Raw genomic sequence first — 18,238 nt, 5'->3', positions numbered from 1 at the left:
AGGGCGAGAAACAGAGGGGCTGAATCAGAGGGGCTGAAACAGAGGGCGAGAAACAGAGGGGCTGAAACAGAGGGGCTGAAACAGAGGGGCTGAAACAGTGGGCGAGAAACAGAGGGGCTGAAACAGAGGGCGAGAAACAGAGGGGCTGAATCAGAGGGGCAGAAACAGAGAGCGAGAAACAGTGGGGCTGAAACAGAGGGCCTGAAACAGAATGCAAGAAACAGAGGGGCTGAAACAGAGGGCGAGAAACAGAGGGGCTGAAACAGTGGGGCTGAAGCAGAGGGGCTGAAACAGAGGGCGAGAAACAGAGGGGCTGAAACAAAGGGCGAGAAACAGAGGGGCTGAAACAGAGGGGCAGAAACAGAGGGGCTGAAACAGAGGGGCTGAATCGGAGGGGCTGAAACAGAGGGGCTGAAACAGAGGGGCTGAAAAAGAGGGCAAGAAACAGAGGGGCTGAAACAGAGGGGCTGAAACAGAGGGGCAGAAACAGAGGGCGAGAAACAGAGGGGCTGAATCAGAGGGGCTTCATCAGAGGGGCTGAATCAGAGGGGCTGAAACAGAGGGGCTGAAACAGAGGGCGAGAAACTAAGGTACTGAATCAGAGGGGCTGAAACAGAGGGGCTGAAACAGAGGGGCTGAAACAGACGGCTGAAACAGAGAGCCTGAAACAGAGTGGCTGAAACAGAGGGGCTGAAATAGAGGGTCTGAAACAGAGGGGCTGAATCAGAGGGGCTGAAACAGAGGGGCTGAATCAGAGGGGCTGAAACAGAGGGCGAGAAAGAGAGGGGCTGAAACAGAGGGGCTGAATCAGAGGGGCTGAAACAGAGGGGCTGAAACAGAGGGCGAGAAACAGAGAGTGTGAAACAGAGGGCGAGAAACAGAGGGGCTGAAACAGAGGGCGAGAAACAGAGGGGCTGAAACAGAGGGGCTGAAACAGAGGGGCTGAAACAGAGGGCGAGAAACAGAGGGGGTGAAACAGATGGAGAGAAACAGAGGGGCTGAAACAGAGGGCGAGAAAAAGAGTGGCTGAATCAGAGGGGCTGAAACAGAGGGCGAGAAACAGAGGGGCTGAAACAGAGGGCGAGAAACAGAGGGGCTGAAACAGAGGTGCTGAAACAGAGGGTGAGAAACAGAGGGGCTGAAACAGAGGGCGAGAAACAGAGGGGCTGAAACAGAGGGGCTGAAACAGAGGGGCTGATTCAGAGGGGCTGAAACAGAGGGGCTGAATCAGAGGGGTTGAAACAGAGGGCGAGAAACAGAGCGGCTGAAACAGAGGGCGAGAAACAGAGGAGCAGAAACAGAGGGCGAGAAACAGAGGGGCTGAAACAGAGGGGCTGAAACAGAGAGTGCGAAACAGAGGGGCTGAAACAGAGGGCGAGAAACAGAGGGGCTGAAACAGAGGGCGAGAAACAGAGGGGCTGAAACAGAGGGCAAGAAACAGAGGGGCTGAAACCGAGTGGCTGAAACAGAAGGGCTGAAACAGAGGGGCTGAAACAGAGGGCGAGAAACAGAGGGGCTGAATCAGAGGGGCTGAATCAGAGGGGCTGAAACAGAGGGGCTGAATCAGAGGGGCTGAAACAGAAGGCGAGAAACAGAGGGGCTGAAACAGAGGGCGAGAAACAGAGGGGCAGAAACAGAGGGCGAGAAACAGAGGGGCTGAAACAGAGGGGCTGAAACAGAGGGCAAGAAACAGAGGGGCTGAAACAGAGGGCGAGAAACAGAGGGGCTGAAACAGAGGGGCTGAAACAGAGGGGCTGAAACAGAGGGCGAGAAACAGAGGGGCTGAAACAAAGGGCGAGAAACAGAGGGGCTGAAACAGAGGGGCAGAAACAGAGGGGCTGAAACAGAGGGGCTGAATCGGAGGGGCTGAAACAGAGGGGCTGAAACAGAGGGGCTGAAACAGAGGGGCTGAAACAGAGGGCGAGAAACAGAGGGGCTGAATCAGAGGGGCTGAATCAGAGGGGCTGAAACAGAGGGGCGGAAACAGAGGGCGAGAAACAGAGGGGCTGAAACAGAGGGCGAGAAACAGAGGGGCTGAAACAGAGGGGCTGAAATAGAGGGGCTGAAACAGAGGGGCTGAAACAGAGGGCGTGAAACTAAGGTACTGAATCAGAGGGGCTGAAACAGAGGGGCTGAAACAGAGGGGCTGAAACAGAGGGGCTGAAATAGAGGGGCTGAAACAGAGGGGCTGAAACAGAGGGCGTGAAACTAAGGTACTGAATGAGAGGGGCTGAAACAGAGGGGCTGAAACAGAGGGCGTGAAACTAAGGTACTGAATCAGAGGGGCTGAAACAGAGGGGCTGAAACAGACTGGCTGAAACAGAGGGGCTGATTCAGAGTGGCTGAAACAGAGGGGCTGAAATAGAGGGTCTGAAACAGAGGGGCTGATTCAGAGGGGCTGAAACAGAGGGGCTGAATCAGAGGGGCTGAAACAGAGGGGCTGAAACAGAGGGCGAGAAACAGAGAGGCTGAAATAGAGGGCGAGAATCAGAGGGGCTGAAACAGAGGGCGAGAAACAGAGGGGCTGAAATAGAGGGGCTGAAACAGAGGGGCTGAAACAGAGGGCGTGAAACTAAGGTACTGAATCAGAGGGGCTGAAACAGAGGGGCTGAAACAGAGGGGCTGAATCAGAGGGGCTGAAACAGAGGGGCTGAAACAGAGGGGCTGAAACAGAGGGGCTGAAATAGAGGGGCTGAAACAGAGGGGCTGAAACAGAGGGCGTGAAACTAAGGTACTGATTCAGAGGGGCTGAAACAGAGGGGCTGAATCAGAGGGGCTGAAACAGAGGGGCTGAAACAGAGGGCGAGAAACAGAGAGGCTGAAACAGAGGGCGTGAAACTAAGGTACTGAATCAGAGGGGCTGAAACAGAGGGGCTGAAACAGACTGGCTGAAACAGAGGGGCTGATTCAGAGTGGCTGAAACAGAGGGGCTGAAATAGAGGGTCTGAAACAGAGGGGCTGATTCAGAGGGGCTGAAACAGAGGGGCTGAATCAGAGGGGCTGAAACAGAGGGGCTGAAACAGAGGGGCTGAATCAGAGGGGCTGAAACAGAGGGCCTGAATCAGAGGGGCTGAAACAGAAGGCGAGAAACAGAGGGGCTGAAAGAGAGGGCCTGAATCAGAGGGGCTCAAACAGAAGGCGAGAAACAGAGGGGCTGAAACAGAGGGCGAGAAACAGAGGGGCAGAAACAGAGGGCGAGAAACAGTGGGGCTGAAACAGAGGGCAAGAAACAGAGGGGCTGAAACAGAGGGCGAGAAACAGAGGGGCTGAAACAGAGGGGCTGAAGCAGAGGGGCTGAAACAGAGGGCGAGAAACAGAGGGGCTGAAACAAAGGGCGAGAAACCGAGGTGCTGAAACAGAGGGGCAGAAACAGATGGTCTGAAACAGAGGGGCTGAATCGGAGGGGCTGAAACAGAGGGGCTGAAACAGAGGGGCTGAAACAGAGAGTGCGAAACAGAGGGGCTGAAACAGAGGGCGAGAAACAGAGGGGCTAAAACAGAGGGCGATAAACAGAGGGGCTGAAACAGAGGGCAAGAAACAGAGGGGCAGAAACCGAGTGGCTGAAACAGAAGGGCTGAAACAGAGGGGCTGAAACAGAGGGGCTGAAACAGAGGGGCTGAATCAGAGGGGCTGAAACAGATTGCGAGAAACAGACGGGCTGAAACAGAGGGCGAGAAACAGAGGGGCAGAAACAGAGGGCGAGAAACAGAGGGGCTGAAACAGAGGGGCTGAAACAGAGGGCAAGAATCAGAGGGGCTGAAACAGAGGGCGAGAAACAGAGGGGCTGAAACAGAGGGGCTGAAACAGAGGGCGAAAAACAGAGGAGCTGAAACAAAGGGCGAGAAACAGAGAGGCGGAAACAGAGGGGCAGAAACAGAGGGGCTGAAACTGAGGGGCTGAATCGGAGGGGCTGAAACAGAGGGGCTGAAACAGAGGGGCTGAAACAGAGGGCAAGAAACAGAGGGGCTGAAACAGAGGGGCAGAAACAGAGGGGCAGAAACAGAGGGCGAGAAACAGAGGGGCTGAATCAGAGGGGCTGAATCAGAGGGGCTGAAACAGAGGGGCTGAAACAGAGGGCGAGAAACAGAGGGGCTGAAACAGAGGGGCTGAAACAGAGGGCGTGAAACTAAGGTACTGAATCAGAGGGGCTGAAACAGAGGGGCTGAAACAGAGGGCGTGAAACTAAGGTACTGAATCAGAGGGGCTGAAACAGAGGGGCTGAAACAGACTGGCTGAAACAGAGAGCCTGAAACAGAGTGGCTGAAACAGAGGGGCTGAAATAGAGGGTCTGAAACAGAGGGGCTGATTCAGAGGGGCTGAAACAGAGGGGCTGAATCAGAGGGGCTGAAACAGAGGGGCTGAAACGGAGGGCGAGAAACAGAGAGGCTGAAATAGAGGGCGAGAATCAGAGGGGCTGAAACAGAGGGCGAGAAACAGAGGGGCTGAAACAGAGGGGCTGAAACAGAGGGGCTGAAACAGAAGGCGAGAAACAGAGGGGCTGAAACAGATGGCGAGAAACAGAGGGGCTGAAACAGAGGGCGAGAAACAGAGGGGCTGAATCAGAGGGGCTGAAACAGAGGGCGAGAAACAGAGGGGCTGAAACAGAGGGGCTGAAACAGAGGGGCTGAAACAGTGGGCGAGAAACAGAGGGGCTGAAACAGAGGGCGAGAAACAGAGGGGCTGAATCAGAGGGGCTGAAACAGAGGGCGAGAAACAGAGGGGCTGAAACAGAGGTGCTGAAACAGAGGGGCTGAAACAGAGGGGCTGAAACAGAGGGCGAGAAATAGAGAGGCTGAAACAGAGGGCGAGAAACAGATTGGCTGAAACAGAGGGCAAGAAACAGAGGGGCTGAAACAGAGGGCGAGAAACAGAGGGGCTGAAACAGAGGGGCTGAAACAGAGGGGCTGAAACAGAGAGCGAGAAACAGAGGGGCTGAAACAGAGGGCCAGAAACAGAGGGGCTGAAACCGAGTGGCTGAAACAGAAGGGCTGAAACAGATGGGCTGAAACAGAGGGCGAGAAACAGAGGGGCTGAATCAGAGGGGCTGAATCAGAGGGGCTGAAACAGAGGGCCTGAATCAGAGGGGCTGAAACAGAAGGCGAGAAACAGAGGGGCTGAAAGAGAGGGCCTGAATCAGAGGGGCTCAAACAGAAGGCGAGAAACAGAGGGGCTGAAACAGAGGGCGAGAAACAGAGGGGCAGAAACAGAGGGCGAGAAACAGTGGGGCTGAAACAGAGGGGCTGAAACAGAGGGCAAGAAACAGAGGGGCTGAAACAAAGGGCGAGAAACAGAGGGGCTGAAACAGAGGGGCAGAAACAGAGGGGCTGAAACAGAGGGGCTGAATCGGAGGGGCTGAAACAGAGGGGCTGAAACAGAGGGGCTGAAAAAGAGGGCAAGAAACAGAGGGGCTGAAACAGAGGGGCTGAAACAGAGGGGCAGAAACAGAGGGCGAGAAACAGAGGGGCTGAATCAGAGGGGCTGCATCAGAGGGGCTGAATCAGAGGGGCTGAAACAGAGGGGCTGAAACAGAGGGCGAGAAACTAAGGTACTGAATCAGAGGGGCTGAAACAGAGGGGCTGAAACAGAGGGGCTGAAACAGACGGCTGAAACAGAGAGCCTGAAACAGAGTGGCTGAAACAGAGGGGCTGAAATAGAGGGTCTGAAACAGAGGGGCTGAATCAGAGGGGCTGAAACAGAGGGGCTGAATCAGAGGGGCTGAAACAGAGGGCGAGAAAGAGAGGGGCTGAAACAGAGGGGCTGAATCAGAGGGGCTGAAACAGAGGGGCTGAAACAGAGGGCGAGAAACAGAGAGTGTGAAACAGAGGGCGAGAAACAGAGGGGCTGAAACAGAGGGCGAGAAACAGAGGGGCTGAAACAGAGGGGCTGAAACAGAGGGGCTGAAACAGAGGGCGAGAAACAGAGGGGGTGAAACAGATGGAGAGAAACAGAGGGGCTGAAACAGAGGGCGAGAAAAAGAGTGGCTGAATCAGAGGGGCTGAAACAGAGGGCGAGAAACAGAGGGGCTGAAACAGAGGGCGAGAAACAGAGGGGCTGAAACAGAGGTGCTGAAACAGAGGGTGAGAAACAGAGGGGCTGAAACAGAGGGCGAGAAACAGAGGGGCTGAAACAGAGGGGCTGAAACAGAGGGGCTGATTCAGAGGGGCTGAAACAGAGGGGCTGAATCAGAGGGGTTGAAACAGAGGGCGAGAAACAGAGCGGCTGAAACAGAGGGCGAGAAACAGAGGAGCAGAAACAGAGGGCGAGAAACAGAGGGGCTGAAACAGAGGGGCTGAAACAGAGAGTGCGAAACAGAGGGGCTGAAACAGAGGGCGAGAAACAGAGGGGCTGAAACAGAGGGCGAGAAACAGAGGGGCTGAAACAGAGGGCAAGAAACAGAGGGGCTGAAACCGAGTGGCTGAAACAGAAGGGCTGAAACAGAGGGGCTGAAACAGAGGGCGAGAAACAGAGGGGCTGAATCAGAGGGGCTGAATCAGAGGGGCTGAAACAGAGGGGCTGAATCAGAGGGGCTGAAACAGAAGGCGAGAAACAGAGGGGCTGAAACAGAGGGCGAGAAACAGAGGGGCAGAAACAGAGGGCGAGAAACAGAGGGGCTGAAACAGAGGGGCTGAAACAGAGGGCAAGAAACAGAGGGGCTGAAACAGAGGGCGAGAAACAGAGGGGCTGAAACAGAGGGGCTGAAACAGAGGGGCTGAAACAGAGGGCGAGAAACAGAGGGGCTGAAACAAAGGGCGAGAAACAGAGGGGCTGAAACAGAGGGGCAGAAACAGAGGGGCTGAAACAGAGGGGCTGAATCGGAGGGGCTGAAACAGAGGGGCTGAAACAGAGGGGCTGAAACAGAGGGGCTGAAACAGAGGGCGAGAAACAGAGGGGCTGAATCAGAGGGGCTGAATCAGAGGGGCTGAAACAGAGGGGCGGAAACAGAGGGCGAGAAACAGAGGGGCTGAAACAGAGGGCGAGAAACAGAGGGGCTGAAACAGAGGGGCTGAAACAGAGGGCGTGAAACTAAGGTACTGAATCAGAGGGGCTGAAACAGAGGGGCTGAAACAGACTGGCTGAAACAGAGGGGCTGATTCAGAGTGGCTGAAACAGAGGGGCTGGAATAGAGGGTCTGAAACAGAGGGGCTGATTCAGAGGGGCTGAAACAGAGGGGCTGAATCAGAGGGGCTGAAACAGAGGGGCTGAAACAGAGGGCGAGAAACAGAGAGGCTGAAATAGAGGGCGAGAATCAGAGGGGCTGAAACAGAGGGCGAGAAACAGAGGGGCTGAAACAGAGGGGCTGAAACAGAGGGGCTGAAACAGAAGGCGAGAAACAGAGGGGCTGAAACAGATGGCGAGAAACAGAGGGGCTGAAACAGAGGGCGAGAAACAGAGGGGCTGAATCAGAGGGGCTGAAACAGAGGGCGAGAAACAGAGGGGCTGAAACAGAGGGGCTGAAACAGAGGGGCTGAAACAGTGGGCGAGAAACAGAGGGGCTGAAACAGAGGGCGAGAAACAGAGGGGCTGAATCAGAGGGGCAGAAACAGAGAGCGAGAAACAGTGGGGCTGAAACAGAGGGCCTGAAACAGAATGCAAGAAACAGAGGGGCTGAAACAGAGGGCGAGAAACAGAGGGGCTGAAACAGTGGGGCTGAAGCAGAGGGGCTGAAACAGAGGGCGAGAAACAGAGGGGCTGAAACAAAGGGCGAGAAACAGAGGGGCTGAAACAGAGGGGCAGAAACAGAGGGGCTGAAACAGAGGGGCTGAATCGGAGGGGCTGAAACAGAGGGGCTGAAACAGAGGGGCTGAAAAAGAGGGCAAGAAACAGAGGGGCTGAAACAGAGGGGCTGAAACAGAGGGGCAGAAACAGAGGGCGAGAAACAGAGGGGCTGAATCAGAGGGGCTTCATCAGAGGGGCTGAATCAGAGGGGCTGAAACAGAGGGGCTGAAACAGAGGGCGAGAAACTAAGGTACTGAATCAGAGGGGCTGAAACAGAGGGGCTGAAACAGAGGGGCTGAAACAGACGGCTGAAACAGAGAGCCTGAAACAGAGTGGCTGAAACAGAGGGGCTGAAATAGAGGGTCTGAAACAGAGGGGCTGAATCAGAGGGGCTGAAACAGAGGGGCTGAATCAGAGGGGCTGAAACAGAGGGCGAGAAAGAGAGGGGCTGAAACAGAGGGGCTGAATCAGAGGGGCTGAAACAGAGGGGCTGAAACAGAGGGCGAGAAACAGAGAGTGTGAAACAGAGGGCGAGAAACAGAGGGGCTGAAACAGAGGGCGAGAAACAGAGGGGCTGAAACAGAGGGGCTGAAACAGAGGGGCTGAAACAGAGGGCGAGAAACAGAGGGGGTGAAACAGATGGAGAGAAACAGAGGGGCTGAAACAGAGGGCGAGAAAAAGAGTGGCTGAATCAGAGGGGCTGAAACAGAGGGCGAGAAACAGAGGGGCTGAAACAGAGGGCGAGAAACAGAGGGGCTGAAACAGAGGTGCTGAAACAGAGGGTGAGAAACAGAGGGGCTGAAACAGAGGGCGAGAAACAGAGGGGCTGAAACAGAGGGGCTGAAACAGAGGGGCTGATTCAGAGGGGCTGAAACAGAGGGGCTGAATCAGAGGGGTTGAAACAGAGGGCGAGAAACAGAGCGGCTGAAACAGAGGGCGAGAAACAGAGGAGCAGAAACAGAGGGCGAGAAACAGAGGGGCTGAAACAGAGGGGCTGAAACAGAGAGTGCGAAACAGAGGGGCTGAAACAGAGGGCGAGAAACAGAGGGGCTGAAACAGAGGGCGAGAAACAGAGGGGCTGAAACAGAGGGCAAGAAACAGAGGGGCTGAAACCGAGTGGCTGAAACAGAAGGGCTGAAACAGAGGGGCTGAAACAGAGGGCGAGAAACAGAGGGGCTGAATCAGAGGGGCTGAATCAGAGGGGCTGAAACAGAGGGGCTGAATCAGAGGGGCTGAAACAGAAGGCGAGAAACAGAGGGGCTGAAACAGAGGGCGAGAAACAGAGGGGCAGAAACAGAGGGCGAGAAACAGAGGGGCTGAAACAGAGGGGCTGAAACAGAGGGCAAGAAACAGAGGGGCTGAAACAGAGGGCGAGAAACAGAGGGGCTGAAACAGAGGGGCTGAAACAGAGGGGCTGAAACAGAGGGCGAGAAACAGAGGGGCTGAAACAAAGGGCGAGAAACAGAGGGGCTGAAACAGAGGGGCAGAAACAGAGGGGCTGAAACAGAGGGGCTGAATCGGAGGGGCTGAAACAGAGGGGCTGAAACAGAGGGGCTGAAACAGAGGGGCTGAAACAGAGGGCGAGAAACAGAGGGGCTGAATCAGAGGGGCTGAATCAGAGGGGCTGAAACAGAGGGGCGGAAACAGAGGGCGAGAAACAGAGGGGCTGAAACAGAGGGCGAGAAACAGAGGGGCTGAAACAGAGGGGCTGAAATAGAGGGGCTGAAACAGAGGGGCTGAAACAGAGGGCGTGAAACTAAGGTACTGAATCAGAGGGGCTGAAACAGAGGGGCTGAAACAGAGGGGCTGAAACAGAGGGGCTGAAATAGAGGGGCTGAAACAGAGGGGCTGAAACAGAGGGCGTGAAACTAAGGTACTGAATGAGAGGGGCTGAAACAGAGGGGCTGAAACAGAGGGCGTGAAACTAAGGTACTGAATCAGAGGGGCTGAAACAGAGGGGCTGAAACAGACTGGCTGAAACAGAGGGGCTGATTCAGAGTGGCTGAAACAGAGGGGCTGAAATAGAGGGTCTGAAACAGAGGGGCTGATTCAGAGGGGCTGAAACAGAGGGGCTGAATCAGAGGGGCTGAAACAGAGGGGCTGAAACAGAGGGCGAGAAACAGAGAGGCTGAAATAGAGGGCGAGAATCAGAGGGGCTGAAACAGAGGGCGAGAAACAGAGGGGCTGAAATAGAGGGGCTGAAACAGAGGGGCTGAAACAGAGGGCGTGAAACTAAGGTACTGAATCAGAGGGGCTGAAACAGAGGGGCTGAAACAGAGGGGCTGAATCAGAGGGGCTGAAACAGAGGGGCTGAAACAGAGGGGCTGAAACAGAGGGGCTGAAATAGAGGGGCTGAAACAGAGGGGCTGAAACAGAGGGCGTGAAACTAAGGTACTGATTCAGAGGGGCTGAAACAGAGGGGCTGAATCAGAGGGGCTGAAACAGAGGGGCTGAAACAGAGGGCGAGAAACAGAGAGGCTGAAACAGAGGGCGTGAAACTAAGGTACTGAATCAGAGGGGCTGAAACAGAGGGGCTGAAACAGACTGGCTGAAACAGAGGGGCTGATTCAGAGTGGCTGAAACAGAGGGGCTGAAATAGAGGGTCTGAAACAGAGGGGCTGATTCAGAGGGGCTGAAACAGAGGGGCTGAATCAGAGGGGCTGAAACAGAGGGGCTGAAACAGAGGGGCTGAATCAGAGGGGCTGAAACAGAGGGCCTGAATCAGAGGGGCTGAAACAGAAGGCGAGAAACAGAGGGGCTGAAAGAGAGGGCCTGAATCAGAGGGGCTCAAACAGAAGGCGAGAAACAGAGGGGCTGAAACAGAGGGCGAGAAACAGTGGGGCTGAAACAGAGGGCAAGAAACAGAGGGGCTGAAACAGAGGGCGAGAAACAGAGGGGCTGAAACAGAGGGGCTGAAGCAGAGGGGCTGAAACAGAGGGCGAGAAACAGAGGGGCTGAAACAAAGGGCGAGAAACCGAGGTGCTGAAACAGAGGGGCAGAAACAGATGGTCTGAAACAGAGGGGCTGAATCGGAGGGGCTGAAACAGAGGGGCTGAAACAGAGGGGCTGAAACAGAGAGTGCGAAACAGAGGGGCTGAAACAGAGGGCGAGAAACAGAGGGGCTAAAACAGAGGGCGATAAACAGAGGGGCTGAAACAGAGGGCAAGAAACAGAGGGGCAGAAACCGAGTGGCTGAAACAGAAGGGCTGAAACAGAGGGGCTGAAACAGAGGGGCTGAAACAGAGGGGCTGAATCAGAGGGGCTGAAACAGATTGCGAGAAACAGACGGGCTGAAACAGAGGGCGAGAAACAGAGGGGCAGAAACAGAGGGCGAGAAACAGAGGGGCTGAAGCAGAGGGGCTGAAACAGAGGGCAAGAATCAGAGGGGCTGAAACAGAGGGCGAGAAACAGAGGGGCTGAAACAGAGGGGCTGAAACAGAGGGCGAAAAACAGAGGAGCTGAAACAAAGGGCGAGAAACAGAGAGGCGGAAACAGAGGGGCAGAAACAGAGGGGCTGAAACTGAGGGGCTGAATCGGAGGGGCTGAAACAGAGGGGCTGAAACAGAGGGGCTGAAACAGAGGGCAAGAAACAGAGGGGCTGAAACAGAGGGGCAGAAACAGAGGGGCAGAAACAGAGGGCGAGAAACAGAGGGGCTGAATCAGAGGGGCTGAATCAGAGGGGCTGAAACAGAGGGGCTGAAACAGAGGGCGAGAAACAGAGGGGCTGAAACAGAGGGGCTGAAACAGAGGGCGTGAAACTAAGGTACTGAATCAGAGGGGCTGAAACAGAGGGGCTGAAACAGAGGGCGTGAAACTAAGGTACTGAATCAGAGGGGCTGAAACAGAGGGGCTGAAACAGACTGGCTGAAACAGAGAGCCTGAAACAGAGTGGCTGAAACAGAGGGGCTGAAATAGAGGGTCTGAAACAGAGGGGCTGATTCAGAGGGGCTGAAACAGAGGGGCTGAATCAGAGGGGCTGAAACAGAGGGGCTGAAACGGAGGGCGAGAAACAGAGAGGCTGAAATAGAGGGCGAGAATCAGAGGGGCTGAAACAGAGGGCGAGAAACAGAGGGGCTGAAACAGAGGGGCTGAAACAGAGGGGCTGAAACAGAAGGCGAGAAACAGAGGGGCTGAAACAGATGGCGAGAAACAGAGGGGCTGAAACAGAGGGCGAGAAACAGAGGGGCTGAATCAGAGGGGCTGAAACAGAGGGCGAGAAACAGAGGGGCTGAAACAGAGGGGCTGAAACAGAGGGGCTGAAACAGTGGGCGAGAAACAGAGGGGCTGAAACAGAGGGCGAGAAACAGAGGGGCTGAATCAGAGGGGCTGAAACAGAGGGCGAGAAACAGAGGGGCTGAAACAGAGGTGCTGAAACAGAGGGGCTGAAACAGAGGGGCTGAAACAGAGGGCGAGAAATAGAGAGGCTGAAACAGAGGGCGAGAAACAGATTGGCTGAAACAGAGGGCAAGAAACAGAGGGGCTGAAACAGAGGGCGAGAAACAGAGGGGCTGAAACAGAGGGGCTGAAACAGAGGGGCTGAAACAGAGAGCGAGAAACAGAGGGGCTGAAACAGAGGGCCAGAAACAGAGGGGCTGAAACCGAGTGGCTGAAACAGAAGGGCTGAAACAGATGGGCTGAAACAGAGGGCGAGAAACAGAGGGGCTGAATCAGAGGGGCTGAATCAGAGGGGCTGAAACAGAGGGCCTGAATCAGAGGGGCTGAAACAGAAGGCGAGAAACAGAGGGGCTGAAAGAGAGGGCCTGAATCAGAGGGGCTCAAACAGAAGGCGAGAAACAGAGGGGCTGAAACAGAGGGCGAGAAACAGAGGGGCAGAAACAGAGGGCGAGAAACAGTGGGGCTGAAACAGAGGGGCTGAAACAGAGGGCAAGAAACAGAGGGGCTGAAACAAAGGGCGAGAAACAGAGGGGCTGAAACAGAGGGGCAGAAACAGAGGGGCTGAAACAGAGGGGCTGAATCGGAGGGGCTGAAACAGAGGGGCTGAAACAGAGGGGCTGAAAAAGAGGGCAAGAAACAGAGGGGCTGAAACAGAGGGGCTGAAACAGAGGGGCAGAAACAGAGGGCGAGAAACAGAGGGGCTGAATCAGAGGGGCTGCATCAGAGGGGCTGAATCAGAGGGGCTGAAACAGAGGGGCTGAAACAGAGGGCGAGAAACTAAGGTACTGAATCAGAGGGGCTGAAACAGAGGGGCTGAAACAGAGGGGCTGAAACAGACGGCTGAAACAGAGAGCCTGAAACAGAGTGGCTGAAACAGAGGGGCTGAAATAGAGGGTCTGAAACAGAGGGGCTGAATCAGAGGGGCTGAAACAGAGGGGCTGAATCAGAGGGGCTGAAACAGAGGGCGAGAAAGAGAGGGGCTGAAACAGAGGGGCTGAATCAGAGGGGCTGAAACAGAGGGGCTGAAACAGAGGGCGAGAAACAGAGAGTGTGAAACAGAGGGCGAGAAACAGAGGGGCTGAAACAGAGGGCGAGAAACAGAGGGGCTGAAACAGAGGGGCTGAAACAGAGGGGCTGAAACAGAGGGCGAGAAACAGAGGGGGTGAAACAGATGGAGAGAAACAGAGGGGCTGAAACAGAGGGCGAGAAAAAGAGTGGCTGAATCAGAGGGGCTGAAACAGAGGGCGAGAAACAGAGGGGCTGAAACAGAGGGCGAGAAACAGAGGGGCTGAAACAGAGGTGCTGAAACAGAGGGTGAGAAACAGAGGGGCTGAAACAGAGGGCGAGAAACAGAGGGGCTGAAACAGAGGGGCTGAAACAGAGGGGCTGATTCAGAGGGGCTGAAACAGAGGGGCTGAATCAGAGGGGTTGAAACAGAGGGCGAGAAACAGAGCGGCTGAAACAGAGGGCGAGAAACAGAGGAGCAGAAACAGAGGGCGAGAAACAGAGGGGCTGAAACAGAGGGGCTGAAACAGAGAGTGCGAAACAGAGGGGCTGAAACAGAGGGCGAGAAACAGAGGGGCTGAAACAGAGGGCGAGAAACAGAGGGGCTGAAACAGAGGGCAAGAAACAGAGGGGCTGAAACCGAGTGGCTGAAACAGAAGGGCTGAAACAGAGGGGCTGAAACAGAGGGCGAGAAACAGAGGGGCTGAATCAGAGGGGCTGAATCAGAGGGGCTGAAACAGAGGGGCTGAATCAGAGGGGCTGAAACAGAAGGCGAGAAACAGAGGGGCTGAAACAGAGGGCGAGAAACAGAGGGGCAGAAACAGAGGGCGAGAAACAGAGGGGCTGAAACAGAGGGGCTGAAACAGAGGGCAAGAAACAGAGGGGCTGAAACAGAGGGCGAGAAACAGAGGGGCTGAAACAGAGGGGCTGAAACAGAGGGGCTGAAACAGAGGGCGAGAAACAGAGGGGCTGAAACAAAGGGCGAGAAACAGAGGGGCTGAAACAGAGGGGCAGAAACAGAGGGGCTGAAACAGAGGGGCTGAATCGGAGGGGCTGAAACAGAGGGGCTGAAACAGAGGGGCTGAAACAGAGGGGCTGAAACAGAGGGCGAGAAACAGAGGGGCTGAATCAGAGGGGCTGAATCAGAGGGGCTGAAACAGAGGGGCGGAAACAGAGGGCGAGAAACAGAGGGGCTGAAACAGAGGGCGAGAAACAGAGGGGCTGAAACAGAGGGGCTGAAATAGAGGGGCTGAAACAGAGGGGCTGAAACAGAGGGCGTGAAACTAAGGTACTGAATCAGAGGGGCTGAAACAGAGGGGATGAAACAGAGGGGCTGAAACAGAGGGGCTGAAATAGAGGGGCTGAAACAGAGGGGCTGAAACAGAGGGCAAGAAACAGAGGGGGTGAAACAGAGGGGCTGAAACAGAGGGGCAGAAACAGAGGGCGAGAAACAGAGGGGCTGAAACAGAGTGGCTGAAACAGAGGGCGAGAAACAGAGGGGCTGAATCAGTGGGGCTGAATCAGAGGGGCTGAAACAGAGGGGCTGAAACAGAGGGCGAGAAACTAAGGGACTGAATCAGAGGGGCTGAAACAGAGGGGCTGAAACAGAGAGACTGAAACAGTGGGGCTGAAACAGAGGGGCTGAAATAGAGGGTCTGAAACAGAGGGGCTGATTCAGAGGGGCTGAAACAGAGGGGCTGAATCAGAGGGGCTGAAACAGAGGGGCTGAAACAGAGGGCGAGAAACAGAGAGGCTGAAATAGAGGGCGAGAATCAGAGGGGCTGAAACAGAGGGCGAGAAACAGAGGGGCTGAAATAGAGGGGCTGAAACAGAGGGGCTGAAACAGAGGGCGTGAAACTAAGGTACTGAATCAGAGGGGCTGAAACAGAGGGGCTGAAACAGAGGGGCTGAATCAGAGGGGCTGAAACAGAGGGGCTGAAACAGAGGGGCTGAAACAGAGGGGCTGAAATAGAGGGGCTGAAACAGAGGGGCTGAAACAGAGGGCGTGAAACTAAGGTACTGATTCAGAGGGGCTGAAACAGAGGGGCTGAATCAGAGGGGCTGAAACAGAGGGGCTGAAACAGAGGGCGAGAAACAGAGAGGCTGAAACAGAGGGCGTGAAACTAAGGTACTGAATCAGAGGGGCTGAAACAGAGGGGCTGAAACAGACTGGCTGAAACAGAGGGGCTGATTCAGAGTGGCTGAAACAGAGGGGCTGAAATAGAGGGTCTGAAACAGAGGGGCTGATTCAGAGGGGCTGAAACAGAGGGGCTGAATCAGAGGGGCTGAAACAGAGGGGCTGAAACAGAGGGGCTGAATCAGAGGGGCTGAAACAGAGGGCCTGAATCAGAGGGGCTGAAACAGAAGGCGAGAAACAGAGGGGCTGAAAGAGAGGGCCTGAATCAGAGGGGCTCAAACAGAAGGCGAGAAACAGAGGGGCTGAAACAGAGGGCGAGAAACAGAGGGGCAGAAACAGAGGGCGAGAAACAGTGGGGCTGAAACAGAGGGCAAGAAACAGAGGGGCTGAAACAGAGGGCGAGAAACAGAGGGGCTGAAACAGAGGGGCTGAAGCAGAGGGGCTGAAACAGAGGGCGAGAAACAGAGGGGCTGAAACAAAGGGCGAGAAACCGAGGTGCTGAAACAGAGGGGCAGAAACAGATGGTCTGAAACAGAGGGGCTGAATCGGAGGGGCTGAAACAGAGGGGCTGAAACAGAGGGGCTGAAACAGAGAGTGCGAAACAGAGGGGCTGAAACAGAGGGCGAGAAACAGAGGGGCTAAAACAGAGGGCGATAAACAGAGGGGCTGAAACAGAGGGCAAGAAACAGAGGGGCAGAAACCGAGTGGCTGAAACAGAAGGGCTGAAACAGAGGGGCTGAAACAGAGGGGCTGAAACAGAGGGGCTGAATCAGAGGGGCTGAAACAGATTGCGAGAAACAGACGGGCTGAAACAGAGGGCGAGAAACAGAGGGGCAGAAACAGAGGGCGAGAAACAGAGGGGCTGAAACAGAGGGGCTGAAACAGAGGGCAAGAATCAGAGGGGCTGAAACAGAGGGCGAGAAACAGAGGGGCTGAAACAGAGGGGCTGAAACAGAGGGCGAAAAACAGAGGAGCTGAAACAAAGGGCGAGAAACAGAGAGGCGGAAACAGAGGGGCAGAAACAGAGGGGCTGAAACTGAGGGGCTGAATCGGAGGGGCTGAAACAGAGGGGCTGAAACAGAGGGGCTGAAACAGAGGGCAAGAAACAGAGGGGCTGAAACAGAGGGGCAGAAACAGAGGGGCAGAAACAGAGGGCGAGAAACAGAGGGGCTGAATCAGAGGGGCTGAATCAGAGGGGCTGAAACAGAGGGGCTGAAACAGAGGGCGAGAAACAGAGGGGCTGAAACAGAGGGGCTGAAACAGAGGGCGTGAAACTAAGGTACTGAATCAGAGGGGCTGAAACAGAGGGGCTGAAACAGAGGGCGTGAAACTAAGGTACTGAATCAGAGGGGCTGAAACAGAGGGGCTGAAACAGACTGGCTGAAACAGAGAGCCTGAAACAGAGTGGCTGAAACAGAGGGGCTGAAATAGAGGGTCTGAAACAGAGGGGCTGATTCAGAGGGGCTGAAACAGAGGGGCTGAATCAGAGGGGCTGAAACAGAGGGGCTGAAACGGAGGGCGAGAAACAGAGAGGCTGAAATAGAGGGCGAGAATCAGAGGGGCTGAAACAGAGGGCGAGAAACAGAGGGGCTGAAACAGAGGGGCTGAAACAGAGGGGCTGAAACAGAAGGCGAGAAACAGAGGGGCTGAAACAGATGGCGAGAAACAGAGGGGCTGAAACAGAGGGCGAGAAACAGAGGGGCTGAATCAGAGGGGCTGAAACAGAGGGCGAGAAACAGAGGGGCTGAAACAGAGGGGCTGAAACAGAGGGGCTGAAACAGTGGGCGAGAAACAGAGGGGCTGAAACAGAGGGCGAGAAACAGAGGGGCTGAATCAGAGGGGCTGAAACAGAGGGCGAGAAACAGAGGGGCTGAAACAGAGGTGCTGAAACAGAGGGGCTGAAACAGAGGGGCTGAAACAGAGGGCGAGAAATAGAGAGGCTGAAACAGAGGGCGAGAAACAGATTGGCTGAAACAGAGGGCAAGAAACAGAGGGGCTGAAACAGAGGGCGAGAAACAGAGGGGCTGAAACAGAGGGGCTGAAACAGAGGGGCTGAAACAGAGAGCGAGAAACAGAGGGGCTGAAACAGAGGGCCAGAAACAGAGGGGCTGAAACCGAGTGGCTGAAACAGAAGGGCTGAAACAGATGGGCTGAAACAGAGGGCGAGAAACAGAGGGGCTGAATCAGAGGGGCTGAATCAGAGGGGCTGAAACAGAGGGCCTGAATCAGAGGGGCTGAAACAGAAGGCGAGAAACAGAGGGGCTGAAAGAGAGGGCCTGAATCAGAGGGGCTCAAACAGAAGGCGAGAAACAGAGGGGCTGAAACAGAGGGCGAGAAACAGAGGGGCAGAAACAGAGGGCGAGAAACAGTGGGGCTGAAACAGAGGGGCTGAAACAGAGGGCAAGAAACAGAGGGGCTGAAACAAAGGGCGAGAAACAGAGGGGCTGAAACAGAGGGGCAGAAACAGAGGGGCTGAAACAGAGGGGCTGAATCGGAGGGGCTGAAACAGAGGGGCTGAAACAGAGGGGCTGAAAAAGAGGGCAAGAAACAGAGGGGCTGAAACAGAGGGGCTGAAACAGAGGGGCAGAAACAGAGGGCGAGAAACAGAGGGGCTGAATCAGAGGGGCTGCATCAGAGGGGCTGAATCAGAGGGGCTGAAACAGAGGGGCTGAAACAGAGGGCGAGAAACTAAGGTACTGAATCAGAGGGGCTGAAACAGAGGGGCTGAAACAGAGGGGCTGAAACAGACGGCTGAAACAGAGAGCCTGAAACAGAGTGGCTGAAACAGAGGGGCTGAAATAGAGGGTCTGAAACAGAGGGGCTGAATCAGAGGGGCTGAAACAGAGGGGCTGAATCAGAGGGGCTGAAACAGAGGGCGAGAAAGAGAGGGGCTGAAACAGAGGGGCTGAATCAGAGGGGCTGAAACAGAGGGGCTGAAACAGAGGGCGAGAAACAGAGAGTGTGAAACAGAGGGCGAGAAACAGA

The sequence above is a fragment of the Chiloscyllium punctatum genome, unplaced genomic scaffold (genome assembly GCF_047496795.1).
Source record: "Chiloscyllium punctatum isolate Juve2018m unplaced genomic scaffold, sChiPun1.3 scaffold_54, whole genome shotgun sequence".
NCBI lineage: Eukaryota > Metazoa > Chordata > Chondrichthyes > Orectolobiformes > Hemiscylliidae > Chiloscyllium > Chiloscyllium punctatum.
This window is presented reverse-complemented; position numbering follows the sequence as displayed.